The sequence below is a fragment of the Lactuca virosa genome, chromosome 4 (assembly GCF_052849685.1).
Source record: "Lactuca virosa cultivar CGN04683 chromosome 4, Lactuca_virosa_CGN04683_v6, whole genome shotgun sequence".
Classification (NCBI taxonomy): Eukaryota; Viridiplantae; Streptophyta; class Magnoliopsida; order Asterales; family Asteraceae; genus Lactuca; species Lactuca virosa.
In genome coordinates, this window is record NC_136429.1 from 357,689,473 (window position 1) to 357,711,627 (window position 22,155).

Consider the following 22,155-nt stretch of genomic DNA (forward strand, 5'->3'; position numbering starts at 1 on the left):
CTTCGGTATTATAGCAAGAAGCGTATGACGGAAATTGATATACCACCGAAGCATGTCCGTGAAGTTCTTCTTATCAGCGTCATCGTTATGTTTGCACCTGTGTATGATATCCAAGATATGCTCCAAACAGGAAGTGGAGAACAGGTGTTTGTCAGCCAGAGCGAACAGACATTTTTGGTTTTCTGCTCGATTGAACATCACCGTATGAAACTTTGAGTCGATCTTTCCCATTCGCATCTTGTTAACGTCGCTTGCCTTCCCAATTGGCTTGACAATGGGCTTCTTCCGTAAGGCAGTGGCGATCTCTTGATCCAGCTTGGCAACTTCATTTATATACGAGACCAACATTCGCTTGATGTGATCAAGAATGGGTTCGTATTTCTGTTCATCAGTCAGCAGGATGTTCGTTAGCAGGATCTAATCGTGAGGGTTTAGGTTTGGTAGATCGGCAAGAGAAATCATATGAACCGAGTTATCAGAACCTCGGGTCACCCTGAACTTCACGTTGATAAAATTTCCTGCAGCGATTGGTTTCAATACCTTGACCGTAGTAATCTTCTGAGTATGCCAATCATTGAAACCTTCACAAAGTATGGTGAATTCGTCACCAAATACGACAAAGTCTATACCCGGGTAAACACCAAAATTTTAACGAAACGAACTTGGAAATTCAACCTAACTTTTCATGTAAAGTATTATTATTATTTTGATAATAATGTTTGTTATAAAAATTAGAATTTTTATAATTCAAATTAAATATTTTATACATCCTTTATACCATATTTATTTTATAAAACACCATCATTTTTATAAAAATACCAAAAGTTTATAAAGCTTGGACTTTTTTTATATAAAAAGTCACTAGTTAATACCATGTTCCCCCATCATAAACAAGTCACCTTTATGCATTTACACTAACCCTAAAGTAGTACACATTTAGACTGCTCTTTGTCCCCCCAAACCACCCTTCATAACTCACCCTACCTACCCCACCCACCCTCCTTCCCCCTCTCTCTTTAACTTCGGCCGAGAGTGCTTCACACACCATCATCTTCATCATTTTTCAACTTCTTCTCCAAGTTTAAGCTCCCATCTTCCATCTAAATTCTTCCAAGTGATTCTTAAGTTTTTGGTAAGTGTTTCCTTCATGATCTAGTGATTCTACACATGTATATACTAGTTTCAATCCATTTACACATATTATCATGTGTTACTATTCATTAGATCTTCAAATCTTCAAAGTGTTCTTCAAGTGTTCTTGACTTGAAACTTTCCATCTACAACCTTTCATTCATCAAGAAAACACACATAAGGTGAGTTCATACCCCTTTATTTTTAATTTTTCCAAGTTTTAGGGGGGGGGGGGATACAAGTAAACTTGTATAATAACTCAAGTTGTTATGCAAGCTTCTTCTTCAAGTTGTGTAAAAGTATTATTTATATGAAATAATGTTATTACCTAATATTATGAAAATTTATGTGTGGTATGTTGTTTAAAATACAAATCTATGAAAAATGATTATAAACATGATATATGTTCTTGAGAAAAAGTCACAAACACAAAACTATAAAAACTAGGATTTTTATGAACATAATATGACTTTTCTAGCAAAAATGGTTATAACCAAGTTATTGCACCATTTTTGTGGGATATAAACCAAAATATGTTATTTGGAACATATGTCTTGAATCTAATTAAAAATACCAAAGATTTGGTTTTACAAAAAAAATCTATCATTTTATACAAAAGTGGGTTTTCTAACAAAAATGGTCATAACTAGGTTATGGTATAATTTTTGTGGGTTTTGACCAAAAATATGTTAATTAAAACATATAAAGTTAACTTGACTTAAATATCACAAAAAGGTAAAAATAAAGTTTTACATAGTTATATTTCACTATGTACCGTTTGTGATGTAAAAAGTCAAAAACTAGAAAATTTGACATTTTCATACTAAGGACTCGTTATTTGGTGCTAGATGTAACATACTTGTTATTTATGAATATCTAAGCATGTTAGCCTCTATATATATATATATATATATATATATATATATATATATATATATATATATATATATAGGTACAAATCAAATATTGTAGTAAACTATAATAAGTATAGTTTATGAGACATTAACACTATTGTAACATTTTTTACCAAGACGGGTAATTATATAAAGATCTATATAATTATTTTATACTATTTTATTATCATGGAAAAGTGATAATCATACATACAAAGGTTTTCATTACAACAAAACATTTATGATAAACTATAATATGTATAGTTTGTGGGTCATTAACACTATTTTACCATTTTGGGGCGAAGAAATAATTATTTAAAGGTATAATTATTTTACACTATGTAATACTATGGAAAGGTAATATTTCCACTTACAAAAGGGTTTTCATTACACTATACGTAAACGCGTTGAATCAATTTTGTGTGACAAATCGTACCTACTAGAGTACCTACAAAAGTCTTGTATTATAACCAGAATCTCCTATAAGAGAGTGTGATACTTATGTATAGATCTATAGAGGACTGACAATCCCACACCTAAGCTGTTTGCAACAGCTAGACCGGCAGGTCTAGGGTGACAAATATCTAACATTACGACGCCTAAAGAACGTCGTAACTGGCCATGTATGTCTTTAGCACGGTTATAATGACTCACATGGGGAATCAACGATACATTTATTTTACGGGGAAACATACATTCAAATGGTTTTATATAGATTAAAACTACATATTACTATTTTAAGTATAGAAATACTTATACATTTCGGTCTTAGGGTTTCTAAGACTACAACTCATTTTTACGATCAACAATACATTGAGGTTACGGGGAAACATACATTCAAATGATTTTATATAAGATTAAAACTACATATTACTATTTTAAGTATGGAAATACTTGTACATTTCGGTCTTAGGGTTCTAAGACTACACTCATTTTTAAGGAAAATATTGGATTTTCCGGAACGGACACTATCATTTTACAAGGAAAGGCTTACAATTCTTCATACAAACTCTTATGAACACACCAACTTAATTGTTGACACTTTTCAAAACTACTTGTATTCTCAGGAAATCATTAAAGCAGGTAACTACAAGCTTTTGAGGATGGGACGCTAAGGCGTCAAACAAATCTTTTAAATCGTCATATTGTAATTGGTTTCGAAACATACAACTCTTACAACAATGTAACTCTTTCAATTATATTTATGATTGTTGTGTTTTGCTTTGATCACTATTATTCATTATGTTATGATACAATACATGAAAGTCATCCACCTCTAGACGTTTCTGCCATCCTGGTTTGGGGGTGTGACGACCTATCATCAAGTTCAATATGTATTATGCCCCTTTGGTCTCTGGGTATGTTTACCCTCAATGGTGGTGTGGAATTTTGGTTCATAGCAAGCTCAGGTTTTGGTTGCATTCAGGATCACCTTGGAAGTCTTCTCGAGTGGTTACGTATTATTGGAATCTATTTAGTCTCAATCAAGTATGGGATCTTGTTTTGACCGATCATCAGGATGTCTTATATTATTAATTAAGGTGTCATTTCGATAGAACTTTAGTATTTCTTCCCTTTTGGATGAGGTTATGGGTTCCCTAAGGATGTGCATTGTGGTAAATTCATTACATATTTCTGAGAGGGGTATATGTGAGCTGGACAAGATATCATTGGATCACTCAGTTCGAATTATGTGCATGGTTCTTTTTGGGTTATTGCCTTGAATTGGATCAAGAGTACAACCGTTTATCCTATTCGCAGGTCGTGTGCGACCATTATTTCGTAGGGTTTTTCATTGTTTGCAGCTTGTTCTATGAAAGGAATTGTGCATAGTAGATTATGGCATTATGGTACAGTTAGCGTTGGGAGGGAAATTGAATATGTCCCTGAAAGGCGATGAAATGAGGTAAGTATCTATAGTCCCCCGTAGTATTGGGTGAATGATGCAATGCCGACGAGATCGGTGTAATATTGGAGCATTCTAGACATGGGTTGAGGGTCGAGTAGGGCATTCCATACTCATTTTGTGGGCTCGGAGGGAATTAAGACCTATGATGAGGACCTTGCAGGGGTATTCCAGTCATAGGTTGTGCGCCAGTAATCATGATTGTTAGTTTCTTCGACTCATGGTACTTTCAGTGTTGGCGCGTGGATGGAAGTCGGGAGACTCACAAATCAACCGTTTTTTATAAAGGAAGTACTTAAGGGTTGTTGGGAGTATTAGTCGTGTATTAGTAAGTTTCGCAAAATGTTCGCATTATAAATCTCGTTTGTTCACAAGCTGTTATTAGGGGATTGATTATCAAGATTGGGTATCGGTTATGAAGTCTCGAATCATAAAGTTCTTGGTGAATATCTCGAGTGATTTGCCAGGTGGGGATACACCTAAGGTGATAGGGATTTGAGGCAAATGTGAGAAATTCTTGGATTTCTTATATTTGTTCGTAAGAGCAGTGGTTGGAAATTGCGTATTAGGGAGTCAATGGTTATTAAATGCTTTTGGTTCATATTATGGATTTGGAATTGGTGGAAAATTCATGATTGGTATGTTTGAGTTCTTTCCGCATGTTTGGTAGTGATCATACTCAAAGGCAAGGGGTGGATTCAATGAATGGTTGAATACCAATTCTGGAATATGGGTTTTGAAGTTTAGATCTTATGGGTTCCCGGTCTCGAGAGGCAGATTGTTTGAGTAGTTCGGTGATTGTAGTTTAGAGTCCACAGCCCTGTGGTTCTTGCTAGAAGTGTGGTATTATAGCTAGGAAGTTGTGGATCATGTTGGCGTTGTATGTAATTCCTTGCAGCGGTTATAGGGATGAGGCTCACATTGGGAGTCGTCATGGTATTGATGTATCAAATGTCTTCTTTAGCAAGTTATGGTATATGTTATGGCATATTGGGTTGAGGCGATCCAGTTATGTTGAAGGCTCTGTATTTGGGTCAACCTGCGTGGAGATCATGCAAGTTATGGGCTTCAGATTCATAGCAGTAACGTTTGGATTGTCAGTTAAGGGATCAGTGTTTTGCTCTCGAGTAGGAGGAGTGGGCCAAAGTGTTTGGTTTCTAGGTGGGTGGTAAGAAGTGATTTCGAGGACGAAATCCAATTTAAGTGGGGGAGAGTTGTAACATCCTGTCCCAAATCGTTTCCTAATTCGGGGCCGCAACCCGAAGAACAGTTTTCATAAGGCTTAGGGCCTTTGGGAAAGGGAGATTTAGATCCATTTGGGTGTGGGTAAGGTAGGATAGATGATCCGGGAAGTTCGGTTTGTAATTTGGAGCCCAAGGGTATAACCGTAAAGTGGCAGTCGGGTCTTTTTTGAATTTTGGATTTTGTTTGGAACGTTTTAAGGCAAGGATGAGTTGATAGAAGTGTACAGCTTCTCGTTACCTTTTCGTGGAAATAAGGATCGTCGGAAACGGACTTATAACGAAGAAGTTATGGCCTTCGGAAGTTTGGGTAATTTTAGGGTTTATCCGGGTACGCGGGGCATACACAAGTGTACGCAGGGGCATACATTGAGTAAGAAGGCCAGTATGCGGGGAATACATTGGCGTACGCTGGGCGTACTAAGGGAGATGGTCACGGAAGCCTTATGGAGTAAGTAGGGCATACCAGAAGTACATTGGGCGTACTCCAGTCAGTCCCAAACCCTAATTTAGGGTCTTGGGCCCTATTTAAGCACCTTAACTCACCACTAAACCCTAATATCTTCAGCCTTCATCCTCTTTATCCCTAAAAATGAAGCCCTGCCCTCTATTTGTGTGGTTTTTGAGTTCTTGGTGGTATTTCATGCATCTTGGTGCTCATAGAAGAAGAAGGAGCTTTGTGGACAAGTATGGGATTGCTTGGAGCTTGTGCATCTAGGCTTAGTGCATCATGATTTATCTTCTAAAGGTATAAAGCTTCAAACTTGATGACTCTATTCTTAGATCTTGTTATGGCATATTTTCATGAGCTTTTGTCCCACAGTTTGGATCTTTGTGAGTATAGAGTACTCCAAAGCACTTTTAGTTGTCCTTTCTGATGTCTTGAAGTGTAATGAGTCATAAAATTATTGCTTGATTGTTTCCCTAGCACCATGCAAGAGTTTAATGGTTTTGAATGTTGTGAAAGAAAGGATTTTCAAGATTTATCACTCTTTAGCTATGAAAAGGCTTAAAGGTTTCGACTTTATGGGTTAAGACATCATTTAGGGTTAAGAGAAATGGTTGGATGTCTTTGACTTAACCTAATAAGAGCTTAATGTGAATTTTTTGCCCTTGATGAGTATGTTGGGCGTACTCAGAAGTACGCTTAGCATAAATGGGATTTCTTGCTTTAAGGACTTGTACTTTGCGGGGCGTACTCCCCAGAAGGTTGAATTTTGGGTCTTTTCATTTGGGCCTTGTTGGACCATTGGACTTCTAACTTTGGGCCTTGGATTGAACATGGGCTTTTTTGAGATTTGATTCATGATGGTTTTCGAGCCCAATTAGGAAGTTGGGCCATATCGGGCCTTGGTCTTGGGCCAAGTAAGAAAAGGGTAAAATGGTCTTTTACCTTGGTTATTAGGCAAGCAATTCAGATTCTTTAGTATGGGTCGAGATTTAATTATTAATTAGATGATATTTGATGGTGCTAGCGCGCGGGGATTTCTGGGTTAGCGGTCCTAGCATTTGTCTGAGATATTCAGCCGCTTCAGGTAAGTTTTCCTCACTGTAGTTTTGGGTCGAAGGCACCACGGCCAACCCATTGGATTGATATCCTGGTTTATCGTATGTTGTTATGCTGTAGTGATCTGTTAGATCGGTATCCTAGTATATCTGATGTTGTTATGCAGTAGTGATCTGTAGATCTGCCTGTTGCCTGTTGACTGATTATAATGCTTATATGTTATGTATATTTCGACATATTGTGTTGGGTTGAGGTTGTATTGCTTTGTGTTGTAGCCAACAAACCCTGGAGCATTCAAGTTATGAGATGAGGTCCGGGTAGGGCATGCCAGACTCATACTAAGGGCTCAGTAGCATTCCATATATGAGCTGAGGGCGGGGTAGGGCATGCGGGACTCATACTAAGGGCTTAGTAGCATTCCAGATACAAGTTGAGGTCCGGTTGGTATGCCAGACTCATACTGAGGGCTGAACATTTGTAACGCCCGTAGATCCGGGCTAGTCAATTTAGAGATAATAGGGGTCGAAAACGACTTTTCGACAAAAGATTATTTAGAATAAATAATCTTAACCAAGTTGTAGAATACGTCTCAAGGTTTCCGTACATATAAAGAACGCCGAAATCTGAGTTACAACGAAGAAGTTATGACCCGTCGAAGTTTTACGGCAAAACCGGCAAGGCACCGGGAGACGTAAATAGTGAATTTACGATAGAGCGACTTTTAGCCTTAGCGATCTAAACGAAAGTCGTAGAAAACGTTAAACCGAGAACATACAAAAAAAGTACGCCCAAATCTGACATCGTATAAGGAAGTTGTGAATTTTCTAAGATTTGACATAGCAGTGCACAACCCGAAACTCGAATTTTAGATCGACCGAGTTTTTGGCCTACGCGACCTAAAGGAGAATTGAATATCTCATTAGTAGGAACTCAACGGTAAAAAGACAGACGAAAACGGAGTCCGTATGTAGAAGTTATGAATTTTACGCGGACATTTAACAGTATAATCTCCTCGTACTGTTAAATTTAAGATCAGTCGAGAATTAGCCGACGGAGTCAAAATGAAAGTTGTAGATCTTATTTTTACCTACGCGTGGATATAAAGAACGTCAAAAACGGAGGTTGTATGTGAAGGTTACGGATTTTAGAAGTCGGAAGTGTGCTGTGCGAAAATGGGTGATGTGGCACAATCTTGGCCATTGCTTTCTCCCCAAGTCTTGCCACTAGATGGTGACATGTGGCACCAAGTTCAGCCATTTTTCACCCTATAAATAGAACCTCTCACACCCTCATTTTCTTCACACCTTTCCCATTCTTTCTTCTCTTTACTCTCTCTCTAGAACCTCTCTTTAGCCCCGAAACCCCCCGAAAAGCCTAGGGAACCTCCCTAGCACGAGGCGGAAGCCCCGGAGTGCTCGACGGCTCCGAGAAGAAGAGCTTTTCGGCTCGGTAACGCTGCTCCAAGCAAAGCCCGGTTTTCTATAAAACCCGCTGTAAGTGAGCTACGCCTACACTATTTTTAATATATCGTTTATTTAATTATAGTAGCGTTATTAGGAACTTATAATAAGTACTTGGGCTATTATTATGGGTTATATAAGTATTGTTTAACGCTTATATAATAGTAATAATAGCTAGACTATTAATTAGTCTCGGCGAATAATAGACTAAACTCTAGTGGTAATAATACTAGGTTTCGTCGAAGGAAATTATTTTTAAGAAGCGAAGCGCTGTCTGAGTTCGGATTCACCACCTTTTCAAGTGAGTGCATAGTTACTTTCATCTTACACATAGATATGTAGTATTTTTAATAAATTACGTGCTATGTGTGCATATTATCTGTATACTTGCTATCTATGCTGGATGAACGATTTTATACATGTTTTAAATGATTTAAACTATATATATATATATATATATATATCTACGAGAATATGTTGGGTAAAACATGGGTAGATGTAATAGATGGAATATGAGTTGGATGATGAGTTGAGAGGTGTTATAGACCACGAGGTAAGTGTGAGAGGTGGATGATGTGAGAAGCCTTTCCCAAATGATGGCCCCGTCATCTAGCAGAGTATGGATGACAACCACGGACTATTCTAGACAGTCCAGTGGAACACTGGCAGGCTCGCAACCTGTAGGTGTTGTGATTGATGTGTTCACCGGTGTACTCTAAAAACCCATTGACATGTATTGCGAGTGGACTCTCGAAAACGATACTGTCAATAAACGAGATAACCCTAGCAGCTGTGCTTGAAGGACAATACTGGTAGCTGCGCCTCACATAGAATGTCACAATTTTGGCAGCTGCGCCTAAGTGATAGAACTAGCAGCTGTGCTTGACAGCTGTGTCATTGAAAACGATGGACTTCGTGCCGATTCCTTAGGATGATCCTTAGGAATGAATGAACGAGGAATAATTGATTCTTAGGGTAGATCCTTAAGAGTAAAGAAGATAATGGGGATGGGTAATTGGGTTGATTGTTTGATGTTTAAACATAATAATTATATTATTGTGGGTTGAAAACCCTATGTACTCACCAGGTTTCCCAACCTGACCCACTCAGTTTATTTGTATCACAGGTGTCGATATGAAGTTACATTACACTGAGAGATTTAAAAGAGATGTAGATCACTAGTGTAAATGAATGTAAGTTCTGTTTATGCTTATGTTTCTGTATTAACGATGACATCCCAAATGTTTTAAAATGAATAAAAATACATTTCTTCGGAAATTCTTTGATAACATATTTATCATGTTTTTCTGGGAACAAATTCCGCAAGATTTTTATTAAAAGAAGTACTCTGATTTTTATAAAGTATAAACAAAATCGGTCTTTTCTGGTCGTGAAAATGGGGATGTCACAGTTGGTATCAGAGCATTAGTTTAAGCGAACTAGGAATTTGTAGGATTTCTAGACTTAAACTTAGAATGTTAAGCGATGATTGTGAGATATGAGCACTAGCTTATTTAGGAAAGTATGCCTAATGTGCTTTATGTGCTAAATGATTTATGCCTTATATGTTGTTATTTGTTCGGATCTATGGTCTGTTGCCGACCGGATATGGAAACCTTATGTGTTTAGGATTCTAAACGTACGACTACGATATTAGAACTAACATGTAAACGTTTCGGAGTGATAAGGATGATTTAAACGTCTATCCTAAGTAAAAATCTAAATTCACCCTGTTCGGTGTAAAGATCAAGATGGCAAGGACCCGTAGCGGGAACGTGAATGCAAATGGGAATAGGAATCAACCCCCAGTGATTCGGCAAATACCTGTTGTAGCAGATGTTCCTGAGCCAATCACGATGGCCGGAGTGCAAGCGATGATCCAGATGATGTTGGATCATCAAATAGAGGAAACCAGGCGTTTGTTCCAACAAAATCGCGAGGAAGCTACCATACCAATCGTAGAGCCCGAGCTGAATGATGGGTAGTCAGAAGGAGGAAACTACAGTGGGACTGTTGGTCAAGCCAACCGACCGATAGTTAGACAAAACAATTAGGATGGAGGAAATGACGGACGTGGATGCAAGTACAAGGATTTCATGGCATCCAAACCCCCGTCTTTCTGGAAGCCCAACACCGGTGGAAGTTATGGACTGGATCTCCGAGATGGAGAAAATGTTTGAGAGTTGCGAGTGTAGCAACAAACAGAAGACCGCTCTCGCGATCCCTCTGTTAAGGTCTAGAGTACTAAGCTGGTGGAAGCTACTAGCTAACACGATGCCCAAGGGTGAAGCAAGCAAGATGTATTGGGAAGATTTCGTGGTGCAACTGAAAATGCAGTACTGCTCTGAGCAGGATCTCTTAGAAATCAACAATGAGTTTCAAAATCTGAAGAAGGGAAGGATGAGTGTCACTGAGTATGCTGCAAGTTTTACGGAGAAGATGAAGCTTGTTCCTTACCTAGTTCCAACTGAGCTCTCCAAGGTCAACAAGTTTGCCCATGGATTACCAGCGGACTTTGGTCCAATGGTCAAGCAAGCAACCACTTTGAAAGTCGCCATCTGGGCAGCCAGGAATGTTGAGACTCAGATTAGGGAAAAGGGCCTGGAGAAAGCTGAAGTTGGCGAGAAGAGGATGTTTGAAGGATCTTCAAGGTCCAACAAGGAGACCAAATTCCTGAAGTCTGGAGGAGGAAGAGGAAGTGAAGCAAGATGGTGCGAGAAGTGCAAAAAGAAACACTCTGGAACATGCGGTGAAAAGGTGACTTGTTTCAAGTGTGGAAAGCATGGGCATTACGCCAACGAGTGTACATTCAACAAAAGGGTATGTTACGCATGTAACGAGGAAGGTCACTTCAAGCAAGACTGCCCAAAGAGAGAAGGGGTTACAAAGCCAAATGTTCCGCCAAAGCCAAAGGCGAGAGCATTTCAAATGATCCTTGACGAAGCAGATAACAATGCAAGGATTCAGGAGTGAAGGCTTAATATCCAAAGATCGAGTTATGAAGTAACCAAGGGATAGTATCGTATAATGTAACCTGTTAGAGGCATAGTATAGGGTGAACTCGAACACCTATGTAATAGTTTCAAGAAATAATAAAGCCTTCGTTTTGTTATCTGGTGTGTTAAACTGTTATGTGATTTTCTTGTATGGTGACTTGGGGACCGCGAGACAATACTTGGGACGAGTATGAGTAGGTGTGAAAGGTAGTAGATGCATATACTACCGGAAGCACAAGACTCACACTTGGATCAGGGAAAGTCACAAGGTTACCAAGAAACTAGTAATTGATTCCGTTTTATTCAAACATGTTGTTACCATCAATTCGGTAATGACTAAGAAGATGATTGTTATTCCGACCCTAGTGTTCATATCAAATCGAGTCCGACTATGATGAGTATGTTACGAGGTTCAGAGAACCAATTTCGATGTAGCATCTGACTTAAGCCGGAAGATTAAAATGAAAGATAATCAAAGCGATCGGTACAGGTATCACGATAGTTGCTTGTAGCTAGAAATGCTACCTTTTAAGATGTGATAAGAACATGAAGGAAGGTATAGTCTGTTCCGGAATTTGACTCTAAAAGACCTGAGTCTAAGCATTGCAACATACGATGAGAGGTCATTAGAACATGACCTATCGGTCTATTATGATAATCGAAGGAAGAAACTTATCTCAAGTTTGTTAAATAAGGAGTCTCCAATAAAGATCAAGATCGTGACATGAAGATCATGATTGGAAGTCTAACATAAGATAGAGAGCGGATGCAAGATCGAGCACCGCCTGTAGTCAAGGAGTCTAAGAGTTAGATACTCGTTCGAAGAAACATCAAAGTTATGACTTAGGATGAAGAGATAACATATGGAGTCATCATGTGAGCCCTGTTTCGTTGATGATTCCGGGACGTAATCATCCTAAGGGGGAGATAATTGTAACGCCCGTAGATCCGGGCTAGTCAATTTAGAGATAATAGGGGTCGAAAACGACTTTTTGACAAAAGATTATTTAGAATAAATAATCTTAAACAAGTTGTAGAATACGTCTCAAGGTTTCCGTACATATAAAGAACGCCGAAATCCGAGTTATAACGAAGAAGTTATGACCCGTCGAAGTTTTACGGCAAAACCGGCACGGCACCGGGAGACGTAAATAGTGAATTTACGATAGAGCGACTTTTAGCCTTAGTGATCTAAACGAAAGTCATAGAAAACGTTAAACCGAGAACATACAAAAAAAGTACGCCCAAATCTGACTTCGTATGAGGAAGTTGTGAATTTTCTAAGATTTGGCATAACAGTGCACGACCCGAAACTCGAATTTTAGATCGACCGGTTTTTGGCCTACGCGACCTAAAGGAGAATTGAAGATCTCATTAATAGGAACTCAACAGTAAAAAGACAGACGAAAACGGAGTCCGTATGTAGAAGTTATGAATTTTACGCGGACATTTAACAGTATAATCTCCTCGTACTGTTAAATTTAAGATCGGTCGAGAATTAGCCGACGGAGTCAAAATGAAAGTTGTAGATCTTATTTGTACCTACGCGTGGATATAAAGAACGTCAAAAACGGAGGTTGTATGTGAAAGTTACGAATTTTAGAAGTAGGAAGTGTGTTGTGCGAAAATGGGTGATGTGGCACAATCTTGGCCATTGCTTTCTCCCCAAGTCTTGCCACTAGATGGTGACATGTGGCACCAAGTTCAGCCATTTTTCACCCTATAAATAGAACCTCTCCCACCCTCATTTTCTTCACACCTTTCCCATTCTTTCTTCTCTTTACTCTCTCTCTAGAACCTCTCTTTAGCCCCGAAACCCCCCGAAAAGCCTAGGGAACCTCCCTAGCACGAGGCGGAAGCCCCGGAGTGCTCGACGGCTCCGAGAAGAAGAGCTTTTCGGCTCGGTAATGCTGCTCCAAGCAAAGCCCGGTTTTCTATAAAACCCGCTGTAAGTGAGCTACGCCTACGCTATTTTTAATATATCGTTTATTTAATTATAGTAGCGTTATTAGGAACTTATAATAAGTACTTGGGCTATTATTATGGGTTATATAAGTATTGTTTAACGCTTATATAATAGTAATAATAGCTAGACTATTAATTAGTCTCGGCGAATAATAGACTAAACTCTAGTGGTAATAATACTAGGTTTCGTCGAAGGAAATTATTTTTAAGAAGCGAAGCGCTGTCTGAGTTCGGATTCACCACCTTTTCAAGTGAGTGCATAGTTACTTTCATCTTACACATAGATATGTAGTATTTTTAATAAATTACGTGCTATGTGTGCATATTATCTGTATACTTGCTATCTATGCTGGATGAACGATTTTATACATGTTTTAAATGATTTAAACTATATATATATATATATATATATATATATATATATATATATATATATATATATATATATATATATATCTACGAGAATATGTTGGGTAAAACATGGGTAGATGTAATAGATGGAATATGAGTTGGATGATGAGTTGAGAGGTGTTATAGACCACGAGGTAAGTGTGAGAGGTGTACGATGTGAGAAGCCTTTCCCAAATGATGGCCCCGTCATCTAGCAGAGTATGGATGACAACCACGGACTATTCTAGACAGTCCAGTGGAACACTGGCAGGCTCGCAACCTGTAGGTGTTGTGAACGATGTGTTCACCGGTGTACTCTAAAAACCCATTGACATGTATTGCGAGTGGACTCTCGAAAACGATACTGTCAATAAACGAGATAACCCTAGCAGCTGTGCTTGAAGGACAATACTGGTAGCTGCGCCTCACATAGAATGTCACAATTCTGGCAGCTGCGCCTAAGTGATAGAACTAGCAGCTGTGCTTGACAGCTGTGTCATTGAAAACGATGGACTTCGTGCCGATTCCTTAGGATGATCCTTAGGAATCAATGAACGAGGAATAATTGATTCTTAGGGTAGATCCTTAAGAGTAAAGAAGATAATGGGGATGGGTAATTGGGTTGATTGTTTGATGTTTAAACATAATAATTATATTATTGTGGGTTGAAAACCCTATGTACTCACCAGGTTTCCCAACCTGACCCACTCAGTTTATTTGTATCACAGGTGTCGATATGAAGTTACATTACACTGAGAGATTTAAAAGAGATGTAGATCACTAGTGTAAATGAATGTAAGTTCTATTTATGCTTATGTTTCTGTATTAACGATGACATCCCAAATGTTTTAAAATGAATAAAAATACATTTCTTCGGAAATTCTTTGATAACGTATTTATCATGTTTTTCTGGGAACAAATTCCGCAAGATTTTTATTAAAAGAAGTACTCTGATTTTTATAAAGCATAAACAAAATCGGTCTTTTCTGGCCGTGAAAATGGGGATGTCACAACATTGGTATTGCATTCTGATGATTGATTGAGTCATGTGACATCCCCATTTTTACGGCCAGAAAAGACCGATTTCGTTTATGCTTTTTAATGAAAATCAGAGTAACTTCTTAAGAAAAGTATTGCGGAATTTGTTCCCAAAACGAAATATGATATAAATTTTATCAAAGTATTTCTTAAAGAAATGTATTTCCATTACATTACAAAAACTCGGGATGTCAATCATCGATACAGACCATAAGCATAAACTAAAAAGAAATAAACATCTTAGGCCACAAAACACTATCTGGCCTCAAATCCGTAATCTCTCGTCAAGTCATCCAACTATGCTTTTGCCACTACATGTAATACAAGAAACTGAGTGGGTCAGGCTGGGGAGCCTGGTGAGCATATAGGGTTTTCAACCCATAATAAATAAGTTTATTATTTTCAACAATCATTAAACCTGATTACCCGTTCCAGTTATCCTCACCTTACGTCCCTAAAGTATCTATCATAAGGGACCTATCCTAAGGAATTTTATCGGGATGGACACTACTGCTAAGGGGATTCCTCAGCCATAAGTGCCCGTAAGGTAACCATGGAGGGGATGGAGTACACCGGTGAACACTTCGTTCACAAACACCTACAGGTTGCGAGCCTGCTAGCGTTCCACTGGACTTCCTAGAAAAGTATGTGGTCGTCATCCATACTCCGCTAGATGACTGGATCAACGTCAACATTGAGGCGTCTCATCATTTTATTTCACCACACACCAACTATTTTATCTACCCATGTTCTACCCAACATATTTGTAGATATAAAATACATACATGGTCCATATCTGTAAAATAAAGCTTACATCTTTTATCCAGCATAACTTTTAAAGCATAAAATACATATATAGTCCAGATCTGAAAAACAATGTTTACATCCTTCATCCAACATAACTTTCAAAGCATAAAATATTTATACGGTCTAGATCTGAAGAAAAAGTTCAGATCTGAAGGAAAGAAGTTCAGATCTTTCATCCAACATAGATCTCAAAGTATACAGTTTAGATTTGAAGAAAAAGTTTAGATCTGAGATGAGAAAGTGTAGATCTGAAGGAAAAAGTTTTAGATCTGAAAGAAAGAAGTTCAGATCTTTCATCCAACATAGATCTCAAAGTATACAGTTTAGATATGAAGAAAAAGTTTAGATCTGAGATGAAAAAGTGTAGATCTGAAGGAAAAAGTTTCAGATCTGAAAGAAAGAAGTATAGATCTTTCATCCAGCAAACATCTCAGGTGTGACAACCGTCAAATTCTAGTCACGTCAAAGTCAAATAAAGTCAACAAGTCAAACCGGTCAACTCAAATTAACCTTGTATACTAGAGTTTACATGATGATACTATTGTACAACTCGCTATTTTAATAAGAAGTTATCACTTGGTAAAACACTATTCCATATCCCCTCGGGAGCGTATAACGTTCATAACAAGGCTTAACGAGGTTTACAAACCTTGCATAGCGAAGCTAAACAACCGAAAAGGTCTCATGTGAAATCTCTCCAAGAATGTGAAATCTCTCCAAGAATGTGAAATCTCTCCCAAATCTCTCCAAGAATGTGAAATCTCTCCCAAATCTCTCCAAGTATGTGAAATCTCTCCCAAATCTCTCTAAGTATGTGAAATCTCTCCAAGAATGTGAAATATCTCCCAAATCTCTCCAAGTATGTGAAATCTCTCTCAAATCTCTCTAAGAATGTGAAATCTCTCCAAGAATGTAAAATCTCTCCTAAATCTCTCCAAGTATGTGAAATCTCTCTAAGTATGCCAAATCTCTCCAAGTATGTGAAATCCCTCCCAAATCTCTCCAATTATGTGAAATCTCTCCCAAATCTCTCTAAGTATGTGAAATCTCTCCCAAATCTCTCTAAGTATGTGAAATCTCTCCAAGAATGTGAAATTTCTCCCAAATCTCTCCAAGTATGTGAAATCTCTCCCAAATCTCTCTAAGTGTGTGAAATCTCTCCCAAATCTCTCTAAGTATGTGAAATCTCTCTCAAAATCTCTCTCAACTTTTTTTATGATCACTCGGGGCATCCCGACCCTTAATTTAGTCGGAAACAGCTCGAAACGGGAAGAAAAGCAGAAAATCAGCCATTAAGAGCCGAACCCTCTTAAGAGCCGAAACCTCTTAGGAACCGAACCCTCTTAAGAGTCGAAACCTCTTAGGAACCGAACCCTCTTAAGAGCTGAACTCCTCTTAGGAACCGAACTTGCTTAAGGACCGAACCTCGCCTCCTGGCTTCGGCTGCTCGCAATTTCTTCCCTGTTTTTGACCCAATCTTCGTTTTAAACCCGTTTTTGTGATTTTAACACGGGATTTTCACCCAAACTCGTATTTTAACATAAGAGACCTAAATATTCATTTTTAATCATATTTTTGGGGGAAATCTTTGTCCAAGAATAAAATCTATTAAGTTAGATTTTGGGGTAGAGTGTTGACTTTATCTAGAGTATGACACAAGCAACCTCCCCCATACATTCATAGGACAACCCTCAGTCACTATCCCTCCCTACCTAGTGTACTATTTGTCCTTTGACACCCCTCCTGCAGCTGCATAGCCTCATCAAAAGCTGGTAACACCCAAATCACTCCCCACTTTACTCACTCTCTCTCTCTCCCCAAAAAGCAAACACCCCTCTCTCTCACTTTCCCTCTCTAGAACTCGAGATTTCAAGGCTGTTCTTGAGTTTTTCACTTCAGTCTTGGTAAGTATATTCATCCTACATTTCAATACTCTACACTCCTTCACTCAAATCATAAACCTCTTATACAAATATCGTCATATTTGTACTTAGGACCTTCAAATCTTCAAGTGTCTCCCAAGTGTTCTTGAATTGGAAACTTCTTCTTTTCATCATCCATCTTAAGAGATCACTCAAGGTGAGTTTATACCCCCACATTTTCAGGTTTTCTTCAAGTTTTAGGGGGAGAATACAAGTTAAAATGCCAAGAAGTCAACTAAATTTAAACAACAGCTTTCATCAGAAAAGTTGAGTCTTATTCACGGGCTGTTTTGACCATCTTAAACCCAATATCTTTCAAAACTATTTAATACGCAAGTAGTTCAGGTTCATACCTTTAAAATGACTACTTGCACGTCTCCATACGATTTTTCTACAATTTATGGTGATTTTTACAAAACGTCCTATCATTTCAGAAACGAATTCAGACCAGTCTGTGAATATGGACATTTTCACACAAGTTAGAGACTTCCAAAAATCATAATAAAATTTATGAACAAACTAGACACGTTTTCTAAACTCTCAGAGTTTACGGATTTAGATTTTGACTTCGTATGATTTTTCTATGACTTTTCTAAAACAGTGTGGAAAAGTTAAAAACAAGTTAACAGATTACAATATTCATAACACTTTGTAACATGTTGAGCAAAGTGTAACCTGTGATGATTTTGTATTTTGCATATGTTTATCTGTTGTGATATGTTTATATAACAGAAAATACCCTATAAAGTATAAGGTCCTTTGAAATTACAAATAATGCATGATGAAATATAACAAGTATAGTTATACATTGGTTAGGCTATTACATACACATGAAGGGTCTCGCCACAATACTATCGGGTTTTCAACTACTACACTATAAACTATAATAGGTATGGTTTAGGAAATTCACATCACTAATTTGGTACCCAAAGGGGGATTTCACCCCCACCACAGAAAAGGTTTTTACTCATACACTACACGTAAACTTGTTAACGTAAGTTGTGAGACAATTCTCCAAATGTACTCTTAGAGTACGGGTTAGAAATTCCTGTAAGTTATAACCAGAATCTCTCGTAGGGAGAACGTAATAATTGTGTATAGATCTATATTGGGATTGACACCCCACACCTTGCTGCTAGCTACAGCGGGACCTGCAGGTCTACGGGTGACAAATGTCATAACTAAATTTTAACGTCTGAAAAACGTTGTAACAGGTCATCCGGTTGTAGTATGGTTATAACGACTCACATAGGGAGTTAACATCACTTAAAGTTTACGGGAAATTCTACTTTAAAAAGGAAAACAAAAAGGGGTTTTATGTATATGTAAAACTACATTCTCGTTTAAATTACGAACACACATTCATGCATTCGGTCTTTGGATTTAAGACTACATAAACTTTTATAAGGAAAATATTGGATTTGTCTTGTGTATACATTTCATTTTACCAATAAGGGTTTTTCCAACATTTCACCCAAAAGCTTATGAACTCACCAACTTAATTCTTGACACTCTTTCAAAACTACTTGTATTCTCAGGAAACCCGTGAAACAGGTAATCAACTGCTTTTGAGGATGGGACGTGAGACGTCAAATTTATACATTTTTGTCATCATGATGTAATTGATTTTGAAACATGTAACTCATACTATGGTGTAACTTTTTCAATTATATTTATGATGGTTGTATTTACTATGAGCACTATTATACTCGTTGTTGTGATACTATACATAAAGTCTGCCACCCCCGGACGTTTCCGTCATCCTTGGTTTGGGGGTGTGACATCAGGTAAACATATAACATATATATACACATAGCACATAATTTATATAAAATACTTCATATATATGTGTAAGATGAAAGTGACTATACACTCACCAGATAAGGAGTGATCCGGACAGCACTTCGCTTCTTAAAATAATCTTCTTTAACGAAACCGGGAAGTTTGCTTGAAAACCGGGATCCGCGCGGGCAGAGTTTCAAACCGAAAAACTCTTTTTCTCAGAGACTCCGGGCTCTCCGAGGCTTTCTTCAAGTGGTAGGGAAGTTTCCTAGGCATTTGGGGGGGGGGGGGGTTTGGGGGCTTAGAGAGAGATTATAGAGAGAGAAAGAGAAGTTGGAAGGTGTGAGAAAAGTGTTGCACCCGGAACCTCTATTTATAGGCTGGCTGGCAGCCCAACTCGTCGACTCCATGGCCAGATGTCACCATTCTGGTGGCAGAACGTGGGTGGCCTACATTGTGCCACGTCACCCCTTTTGCAGCAGCACCCTGCCGACTTTTAAACCCCGTAACTTTCGCATACAAGCTCCATTTTTGACGTTCTTTATATCCACGCGTAGGTAAAAACAAGATCTATAACTTTCCTTTTGAATCCGTCGGCTAATTCTCGACCGATCTTAAATTTAACAGTAGGAGAAGATTATACTGTTAAATGACCGCGTATAATTCATAACTTCTACATACGGGCTCCGTTTTTGTCTGTCCTTTTATCGTTGAGCTCCTATTAGTGAGATCTTCAATTCTCATTTAGGTCGCGTTGACCAAAAATTGCTCGATCTAAAATTCGAGTTTCGAGCTGTGCACTGCTGATCCGAAACTTCGAAAAATCATAACTTCCTCATACGAAGTCAGATTTGGGTGTTCTTTTTATGGACGCTCTCGGTTTAACGAACACTACGAATTTTTTTTAGATTACTAAGGCTAAAAAGTCCTCTATCGTAAATTTATTATTTACGTCGCATAGCGTCGTGCCGGTTTTGTCGCGAAACTTCGACGGGCCATAACTTCTTCGTTATAACTCGGATTTCGGCGTTCTTTATATCTCCGGAATCCTTGTCACGACCACTACAACTTTCTTCATAGATATAGGGTTTATCTAACATTTTATTTTTGACGCTTATTTTTATCCTTTATTTATTATATTATTATAAACAAGTAATAAGCACACAAAAGCACATAATTCACATAATATTCAAGTAATTCATCTTTATTACTTTAAAATGAGTTACAATGGTTGACCTAGACTATTACATCATCGCATCAATGCTTAGCCTCGAAACACGGGCGTTACAAGTCAGGGAGCAAGCCAGACATAAGTTGTAGGCCCTGAGGGCAAGCCAAACTTATGATGTGGGCTCAAGAGCAAGTCAGATATGAGTTGTGGGCCTAATAGGCAAGCCAGACTCATACTGTGGGCTTAGGGGTAATCTAGTTTTTTAGATGTGGACCCAGTACATGCTATTATTTTGTATATGTTATATGTTTATGTGTTGGTACCTTGGGGGAACTCACTAAGCTTCATGCTTACAATTTTGTTTATGGTTTTAGGTTCTTCTGAAAACCATGACATGACGAAGGCGTGACCGTACACATTCGTTGGTTTTACAACTGGTTGGATCTTGGGAGACTCTGATTTTAAATCATGTTTTGGAAACAATGTTTTTGTAAACACTTTTATTAGTAAACTGGTTGTTTTAAAAAGTTTAAATTTGTTGGAATTTTTGGGATGTTACATATAAGTAACCTATTTGTATCAAGTTGTTGTTAGTGTGACCCTTTAGGATAATATATCATTAGCAATATCATTCTAATAATGATCCTTGAGCATTTAGTTCTTTCATGAATGCCATAAGGTCATATTTCATTCTTTTTTTTTTTGTACAATAGTGTCATATTGCCATTGCGGTGGTATTGGTGTTTGTGTTAGTGGTGGTGGCGGAGGTGATGACGATGGTGGCGGTGGCAGTGATGGTGGAAATGGTAGTGGCAGTAGTGGTGACGGTAGTGTTAGCAGCGGCAGCAGTGGTGGTGGCGAAGGTAGAGGTGGTGATGGCAGCGTTGTTATGAAAGGATCAAGGGTAATTTGGTAAATTTTTACTTTCTCCTCTTAAATTGGAATTAATTCTTTCATCCTATTGATGAAACGGGCTTTCTCCCCATTGGTGATTTTTTTTTTCATTTAGGATTTCAATTCCTAAGCAACGAGAATTAGGGCGCCTTCATGAATCGACAATTCACATTAGGCGGGAACCAAATCGACATCTCGTGAATCGATTACCAATTTACCACATTATTCCTAGTGACCTCGTGAATCGTCATCATAAGGCTCAAATCTCTCTCTTGGTTTAACAATATCATTATGCTTCTCCCAATCTCCATCTCACTTTCCCTTTCTCTGCTTAGGACTCTTGATTCTCTTGCAAAGTATTCGAATCTGATTACTGAATCTATTAGGAATGGGTTTGATGAAAGCTTCCGATTTTTATTCTTACTTTTATTTATGTTTTTTTTTATTATTTATTTATTTCTTTATTTTTTTCTAATTCATTTATTTCTCATTCCTGGTTCTGATCAAATGCCGAAAGTTTTAGATTAGGAGATGAAAGTCGATTAGGAGATAAAGTCTCAAAGGTTTGATCTGTGTTCGGAATCTATTAGAGATATTGTCGTTTCTTTTAGCTTGAATCGGTTCTGAATCTGTGAATCGATTAGGTAGTAACTTCATTCTTAAGCTTAAAGGTTTGATCTTGTTCTGAATCGATTAAAAACTTATGAAAGTTGTAATATATATGGTTTGGAATAACCCATAGAAATTATGGAATTTATTCTAGGGAACTGCATGCTTGTATTAAGAGAGAATTATTTTGATTCTGGATTTATAAACTGGCATCCTTGTATCAAGAGAGAATTATTTTGATTCTGGATTTATAAACTGGCATCCTTGGTATCATTATTTATTCACTTATACATCTGCAACCACTAACAAAACCAAACCCTCCCCCTCCCCCATGTAGTTGTGTTCGTATCCGCTTATGATTTGTTCTCTATATTTATAGCATCTCAAGTTCAGTTATCAAATACCTGTCATAATTTATAGTAATGTCCAAAACACTTATATTC